The following is an 8,426-nucleotide window of genomic DNA, read 5'->3' on the forward strand; positions in this document are numbered from 1 at the left end:
CATCACGTCAATCTTTACAGTAAATTAATTTTAATTTATTTAACCTCAAATTCAATAAATATATAGAATATTAAAGTTGAAAATGAGGGTAATTTTTTTTTTTTTTTTAAGGTAAGATATTAATGATGAGTAGTTTTTGGAAGAAAAATTAGCCCTGAAGACAAGGGCATTTTAGTCATTTGACATAATTCTATTAGAATAAACCAAGGTCAAAGGGTGCATGTCATCAGTTTAAAAACATTGGAAGGTATATCAAATATTTCCTAAAGTATGGAGGGCTATGTCTATATCACCCTTATCTAAATGATGCTATGCCCCGGTGGTAAGTTAATAATGTTACTGCCTTGACTCATATATTGCAATATATACACAAAGACTACTATATCAATAATTGATTTGAAATCGATTCTACTTCATTCAAATCTATTAGTCCCAATCAAACGAGTCATTTACTTTTGTCTGATCAAACGAGGCTATTTGGCCTTCGCTATGATAAATAAATTGGCTTTTGAAAGATTTTATTGCCACACCAACTATACTAAGAGCACCCCAACTCATATCTAAATCACTATTGTTCCGTGTTTTGAGAAAAACAAAATTTCGTGTCTGGTACACTATTCATTTTAATTCTCAAAACATACTTTTCCAGTGAATTTGTCACTTCTATAATTAACAAATTCTCTATCAATGATCTCGTTGATAATTTATCAGTGAATTCGTTGATTATAAAAATAACGAATTCAGCAGAAAAACATGTTTTGAGAATGAAAATGAACACTATATCAAAATTGGAAAATTTCTCCCAAACAACTAGAACACATTGTAAGTTGTTCTTAGTAAAAGTTGGTGTTGCAATAGAATCTCTCTCTCTCTCTCTCTCTCTCGAAAATTAAGTGATTTCCTTTGCGGATTTCTAACACTAATCGAGTAGATTTGATTGAAGCTATAGCATATATTAGAAATCGATATATTTTTACCAATCATGTAATAGTTGATGATGTAATAATTTAGTGTTTAAGGTCCATGATGATCCCCAAGTCACTAGAGTGTATATTGACACATCAATTTTTAGTTGTGACACACCAAATAGGGTCGATTCTAATGAGTTTTTTTTTTTCAAAAAAAACAGAGGTTAGAAGCTTGTTTCGAAATGTTTTATTTATTTCGGGTGTAGATTGAAAAGGAAACCCAAGATCATGTTCTCTTTGAACTAGTATCAGACACTTATTTTTTGGTTTGTATGTTCAAGTGTTCTCTTTGAATTTGAGTTTGATTTTAAGATTGGGAATCTTAAATAATGTATACAGCAACTTAATTCGAATACATTTGGCTTTAATATAATTTCTGTTTCAAATTGGGAATCTTAAATAGTTGTTTTTATTTTTTTTGCTTCACAGTTCTAGAAGATCTTCAAAAACCCACCAAAGCCTATACATTAATAATAACTTTCATTCACTCTCTTTATAATCTTCAGTAGAAGAGGAATTCAGTTCCATGTTTATACTGATGGATTTTAACACTTTCACTTCTAAATGGTTACAACTACAAGGAAATAATAAACAATATAATATATGATGAGAGGACAGTTGGTGTGGGTCTCTTCATGGATATTATGTGGGGTTTTGGCTTCAAGAGACCATGTCATGACAATAGATGGAGGATTTGGCTAGGAGGGTGGACTATATCGCAAGTGTGCCCTTGTCTCTCAAATCCAAAGCTAGGTGGGTGTGGGAAGGGTATAGGGATGGCATGCTTTCCTACAGATCATTATAAAGATTGCTTGTGCAAGCGGGTCCATCATCCTCTTCCCAGTGTTGGCAATTTGCCCGTTCTTTCTATATGCCAATATTTTGTTGTCTCTATAAAAAGAAAGGGGAGTTGATGAATCACCTAGTCGTTCATTATCAAATAGCCATGAGGTTTGGGCACAATTTTTAAATCTATTTGTTATTTCACTATGATTCCCGGCTTCATTGAGATCATTGTTTAAGTCAATATAATTGTTGTCATGTGTTTCGAGGATGAGGAGCTCCGTCTAATGAGATCGTTATTTCTATTATGACTTTTCTATTTGTATGGTGAAAGAGATATAAAGAATCCTCGGGTCTTTTTGAGAATTTCATGGGTAGGTGGGAGTGGGTTTGTAGAATTGATCCTGTGTAGGGCTAGGTTGTTTGGTCTTTGAAGCAAAGACCAATAACCCACATCCCATGTTACTCAGGTATGGGGCATCCTTTAAAGTTGGACAAACATACTATTTGAGTTTATGATACCATATTGCAAGATACATTGGGTGTTACAAATCTTTACTATATGGTCCTACAAATTGTCAGAGTTGCTCAACCCCTAAACTTGGGTTACTAGATATTTATTTTCTTTTTTGCGAAGTAAACATTTTATTAATGAAAGAGAAAAATAAGGGAGGTTATGATGACCATCCCAGGACAAACAAACAACACGGTCCTACACCACAGCCAACTTACAAACATTATCTCTCCTAACAAGAAAATCTTCAGAAAAACAAGCCCTAAAGACCTTGGGTTACTGGACATGAACATATGATTAATAACACAGCGTTTCTCCAAGTATTTACAAATTCATTTTAAGCTGATACAGATCGAATGTAACAACTTAGCTAAGTTGGTAGGGGCATGTGGTATGTAACACCATAGAATCCATACAGAACTATATTCAGAAAAAAATTACACCTAAACAAAATGGAATCAATCAACAAAAATAAATTAAAAAAACTAACCTTGATTACTATCTTAGAATCCATTGCGAAACTAGTTTAAACAGAACAACTGAAGTATCGTTCGATCGATCGAAAGTTCGACAAAGATGCGTGAATTGGAGGGGAAGAAAATCAAAACTCTAGTCGAAACGAGAGAGAGAGAGAGAGAGTGTGTGTGTGTGTGTGTGTGCGTGTGTGTGTGTTGGGGAGATTGAGAATGGCGAGTAAGCTTCCTTCTTTATTTATTGATTAAGAAAGATAAGAACTGTAGCTCTTTTTGTTTTCTTCTTCACGAAGCAAAAAAAGAATATAACGGCTCCTTCATTTATGTTAAATTGTATTGTACCCCCCACGTTGTAATGAATATTTGGATAGCTCTCTCTATTATTACAAACTGATGAGATGCCCTCTTTGACCTCGGTATTCTCTTGTGGACTCATAGAAATGATCTAAATGCCCTCATATTCAACCTTTACCAACAAACCTTCGATTTTTCTCCCAAAAGTTCTTAATCTTCATCTCTCTGATCTCTATTGTAAATTATTTTTAATTTATTGTACCTCAATTTCAATATATCATTTTCAAACTTAATTTAAACTCAAAATTTCATTCGTCTTCTACTCCAAAAGCCTCAAATTGACTTTGAGATTTTAAAGTTGAAAAAAGAGGGTGGTCAAATTTTTATGAAAGAGATCAACGATATTAGTAGTTTTGGGAAGAAAAATAAGGGTTTAGCATGGAAGACAAGGGTATTTTAGTCATTTGACATAATTCTATTAGAATAAACCAAGGTCAAAGGGTGCGTGTCATCAGTTTAAAAACATTGGAAGGTATATCAAATATTTCCTAAAGTGTGGAGGGCTATGTCTATATCACCCTTAAATGATGATATGCTCCTGGTTGTAAGTTAACGATGTTACTGCCTTGATGTAAATATGGTACTGTGGGGGGAAATTCTTGAGCACCGACACGTGGCTCGGATAAAGGGCCAAGGATAATGATTTTGAGGTCGGACAAACCACGACTCTTGTTCGGTTTATTAACTCCGACGAGTGCATGTATTCCAAGCTCGGAGCTGTGCCATCAGCTCGTAGGTCGGTATGACAGGTCTGACAGATAAGCCTGCAATAGACAGCCAGTTCTAACCACCCACGTCATGTCAGACCAAATCTGACTTTCTCAGAAGCGATAGGGCAGTTGCAACAACTCCTGCAGCTGACATGTCAGGGAGTAAGCTAACTACCTCAAGTCACCTCAAGGGGTGGCGCAGAAAACAATCAAGTTGAACGCCTATATAAGGAAGAAAACTATGAGTAAAAGAGGTTCGAATGCTCCTTCTCTAAAACATACTACACTGATCAATTTTGCTAACTTGATCGTCGGAGTGGGCTGTTTTGCAGGTCCCCCGGGCTTAAAGAGAAGGAAAGTGTAGAGCCATTTCGTGCATCTACAATTTGGCGCCGTCCGTGGGAAACTTACAAGGAGAAAAACGACCAATATGGGAAGAGCTAGAGGCGAAAATCGTGGAGAGTCATCAAATCTACCACCAGCGGACTCGCCCCCAAATGCGCCGAATCCAATGCTAGCAATGTACAACTTACTCACAGAGATGAGAGAGGAAATGCGCAGGGGGTTGGAGAAACAAAATGATGAGATAGTGAAAATAAGAAAGGAAAACGAAGAGCTCAGGCAAAGGTTAGGCGAGCGTGCGGAGACCGAGGAAGGCCCAGGGGCAGAGCAGAGTAGCGACCATCCTGTTCGAGCGGCAAGAACGGAGGTAGATTGGACTGAAGATTCAGCAGCAGTAAAAACGCAGCAGGGAAGCTCCGAAGTTAAAGAAACCATGACGAGGAAGGAAGTGGAGGAGATGCTCAAAAGGAGGGATGAGGAATTCGCGCGAGGAAAGGATCCCGCGCAAAAGGTACGGAACGCAATTCGGGAACTCAAAGGGACACCATTCTCGCAGGCGATAATGAAGTCAGAACCACCCAGGTCGTTCCACATGCCAAAGTTTGAAACTTATGACGGGACGCGAGATCCCATGGACCATATACTGCACTACAGAAGTCAAATGGTGCTGTACCAAAATGATGATCCGTTGCTCTGCAAGCTGTTTCCGTCAACATTGAGGCTCGGGGCCATGATGTGGTTCCAGGCCTTACCAGCTGGGTCCATTACGAACTTTTCCGAGCTGGAAGAAACGTTCGTTGGGCAGTTCGTGCACCTGCGAAGGAAGAAGGTCGGAGTTAACACTCTATTTAACCTTCGACAGGAGCCCGGGGAGAGTATTAGGTCGTTCGTAACCCGTTTTCGAACGAGAGCCCTGGACGTAGAGGGCATGGACGAGACCACAGCATGCGCGGCGTGCATCGCTGCGGTGATCCCGGGAACACGGTTGCATGAGTCCTTGATCAAGTCTGATCCTACTCGTCTAGAAGATTTGTATGCGAAGGTGGAAAAGTACATCCTGGTGGAAGAATCTGTGAAGGGTAGAAGAAGAAGCACCCAGACAGTGGCTAACAGCGAAGGAGGAGTAGACGCTTCAAAGGTACCGACCCGCCCCGGAGTGGAAGGAAGTAAGAAAAGGCGGAGAGATTCGAACGAGCAGTCGTGGTGGAAAAGAGGCCGGGTGTATACCCCGCTCAACGAAAAACTATCCGTAATACTGAGGCACATAAGGAGGGAGCCCGATTTCGTTCAGCCGCCACGGGGGTATAAGGGGAAACCCGGAAAACCATTCTGCGAGTATCATGAGGCTGAGGATCACCCTACTGAGGACTGCTACAGGCTGCGCCATATCATCCAGGATATGATCGAAGCAGGGAAGCTCAAAGGTTATGTTTCCGCGGGAGGAAGGAGAAGTGGGGAGACTACCGAGAGAGCTGAGCGAAAGCCCGAGCAAAGAAGGCCAGCTAAAGGAGGGCGTCGAGAGACGGAAGAGCGCAGGATAGTTCATACCATCACAGGATTATTAGGGGCCGAAGTGCCGTCTAGGCGGGAGATTCGAGAGAAGGTAAATGAAAGCGCCCTCGATCCGCGAGGTGCGCGGATCCGCTTTTGACCCTTGAGGTTTGGGAGTCGCCACCTAGTTATTACGGTCTAGGAACCAATTTGACCCTACAATGGATAAAAAGAACTAATCTACTATAGAAATCTGAATCCGGGGATCATGTTACGGGGTTGGAAGGTGTTAGGCACCAATCCCGCCCGGCCAATGCCGGTCTCTACTTATCCCAAATATAACTACATCGCTAATGATAAAACTTAGATTAAAAAAATAATAAAAAAAACCTTACCTTCAATCTGCAAAAGTACTATTCCCTCAGATCTGAAAAACAGTTCCTTGTACCGTACTCCTTGCTTCGTTTTGTCTCCGGATCTGATTCCTGATCTCCGAGGCAAGGTGTCTCTTACTTGGATCTGGATGTTTTGAATTTGTGGTGGATTTTTGGGGTGTTTTTGAGAGGTTTTTGGGTGTTTTTTAGGCTAAAATCGGAGTAGGGGTGTTAGGGAAGGAGTTGGGGCTCCAAAATTAGGGTTTTGGGGAGGTTATGGAGGCTTCTTCACCTACTTTTTCTAGGGTTTTTTCTTTGATACGAAAATAGGGTGTGGAGGCTCCTATTTATAAAGTTTTTAGAAGCATTTAGGGTTTGATTAGGGTTTCAATTAGGGTTTTGACTTATTCTTTAGGGTTTTAGGGTTTTGACTTTAGTCTTATGAGATTGACTTGATTAGTTTTAGATTAGGGTTTGGATTTAGGGTTTTGACCTTAGTCTTATAAGATTGACTTGATTATGATTTTGATTTAGGATTTTGACTTTAGTCTTAATTGATTGACTTTTAATATCTTGACTTTAGTCTTGCTTAATTGACTTTAATTTTGACTTCAGTCTCACTTGATTGACTTTAATACCTTGACTTCAGTCTTGCTTGATTTACTTTTAATTTTTGGAGAACCTCCCTCTAAAATATCTTTAATTCTTTGGACCCCCAAATGGAGGGGTCCTTAAAGAAATATCCCACGAACCCTCAACAATTTTGCCTGAGAGTCCAATTAATCGATTTTTGAGGTTCAAAGTTTTGAATTAATTTCATTAATGTTTCACTTTAAATATTTAATGTTTTATTTATTAATTTCGAATTTTTTAATTATGAAAATTGTGAAATTACCGTTTTGCCCCCGGAGAGGACTTTTCACGTTTCAAGTCGGTTTTTAATGTTCTAGGATGTTTTAGAATCGGTTTTTCGTAAGGAATTCAATGAGAATGTTGGTTTGTGTCATTTATGAAAATTTTTATGTGAAATTATTGTGAATTTTATGAGGGGCATTTTCGTAATGTTGTCAAATTCTGTTAAAATTGGTGAAATGATTTATTTGGTTCCGATTTGTTATTTTATGTGTTCGAGAGAGTTTTCCTAAGCGTAACGTAGGCTCTAGGGTTGTTTTGAGGTTAGGGGTATTTTGGTAATTTAATCATTTTTAATGATTTTTATCGTGAAGCTTCTTTTTGGTTTTGCAAGATGATGATTTCTATGTTTCTGGGGTCGCATTTTCCTAGCGTAGCGTGGTTTCTAAGTTTTGTCAGTTCGAGATACCTTATCCGGATTTCTGAAACATATCTGGTAACAAAATAAAGCATTGGAATAGACATCCATCATTGGGAACCTTTGCGATCGGGTCGACGAGTTGATTAATCAGGCGAATGCAAAAATGGGGTGTCTACAGTAAAAAAGATCCGACATGTGGTCGGGGTTAACAGCGTGGCGTCAGGAGTACGGGTAGTTGGAACGACAAACCACGGAGCAGACCCCCGGGCAATCGTATTCACAGAGAGTGACCTAAGGGGGACGGCAGGGCCCCATCAGGACGCGTTAGTAATCGCGCTCCCAGTGGGAAACGTCGAGCTCCGAAGAATACTTGTGGATTCGGGGAGCGCGGTGGACATTCTCTTCCTAAGCGCGGCTAAGAGAATGGGGGTTTCAGGTAGTTTGGAGCCAACGCCGACCCTCGTCTATGGGTTCAACGGTGCCGCTAGCAGTTCGGTAGGAGAAATTACACTCCCGATCTCAGCAGGGTCTAAAGTGGTAATGACAAGATTTGTGGTAATAGATGCAGACTCGGCTTATAACGCGATCTTGGGCCAGAGATGGATACACGAGATGAAAGCAGTCCCGTCAACCTACCATCAAGTTATTCGTTTCCCGGGTAAGGAAGGAATAATGAAAATCAGGGGAGATCAGGAGATGGCGCAGAGGTGTTTTCACCTGGCTTTAAAGCAAGACCGAGGCCCCGAGGCCGTCCCACCAAAGAAGAGAAAGGTAACTCCAACTGTTAATGAACATTTGTAGCAATTACAGAAGCAGCTGCTGCGCGAGCAGCGAGTAACTGTTGAGGAAGTCGAAGCCGTGGATCTCGGGGGCGATGGAGGACAGATAGTTAGTGTCGGTACCACGATGTTGCAGGAGGAGAGGGCAGCACTACTCCAACTTCTAAGGGCAAACAAGGATGTATTCGCATGGTCATTGGAGGACATGCCTGGGATAGACCCGTCGGTGGCGTGTCATAGATTAAATGTTGATGAAAGCTTCCGACCTATTAGGCAGAAGCCACGGAGGCTGTCGCCGCGCCTCAGGCAGGGGGTGAATGAGGAAATCGAAAAACTTTTAAAGGCCGGGTTTATCAGGGAGGTAG

Source organism: Akebia trifoliata, chromosome 9 (genome assembly GCF_017979445.1).
Source record: "Akebia trifoliata isolate Shusen 1 chromosome 9, ASM1797944v1, whole genome shotgun sequence".
Classification (NCBI taxonomy): domain Eukaryota; kingdom Viridiplantae; phylum Streptophyta; class Magnoliopsida; order Ranunculales; family Lardizabalaceae; genus Akebia; species Akebia trifoliata.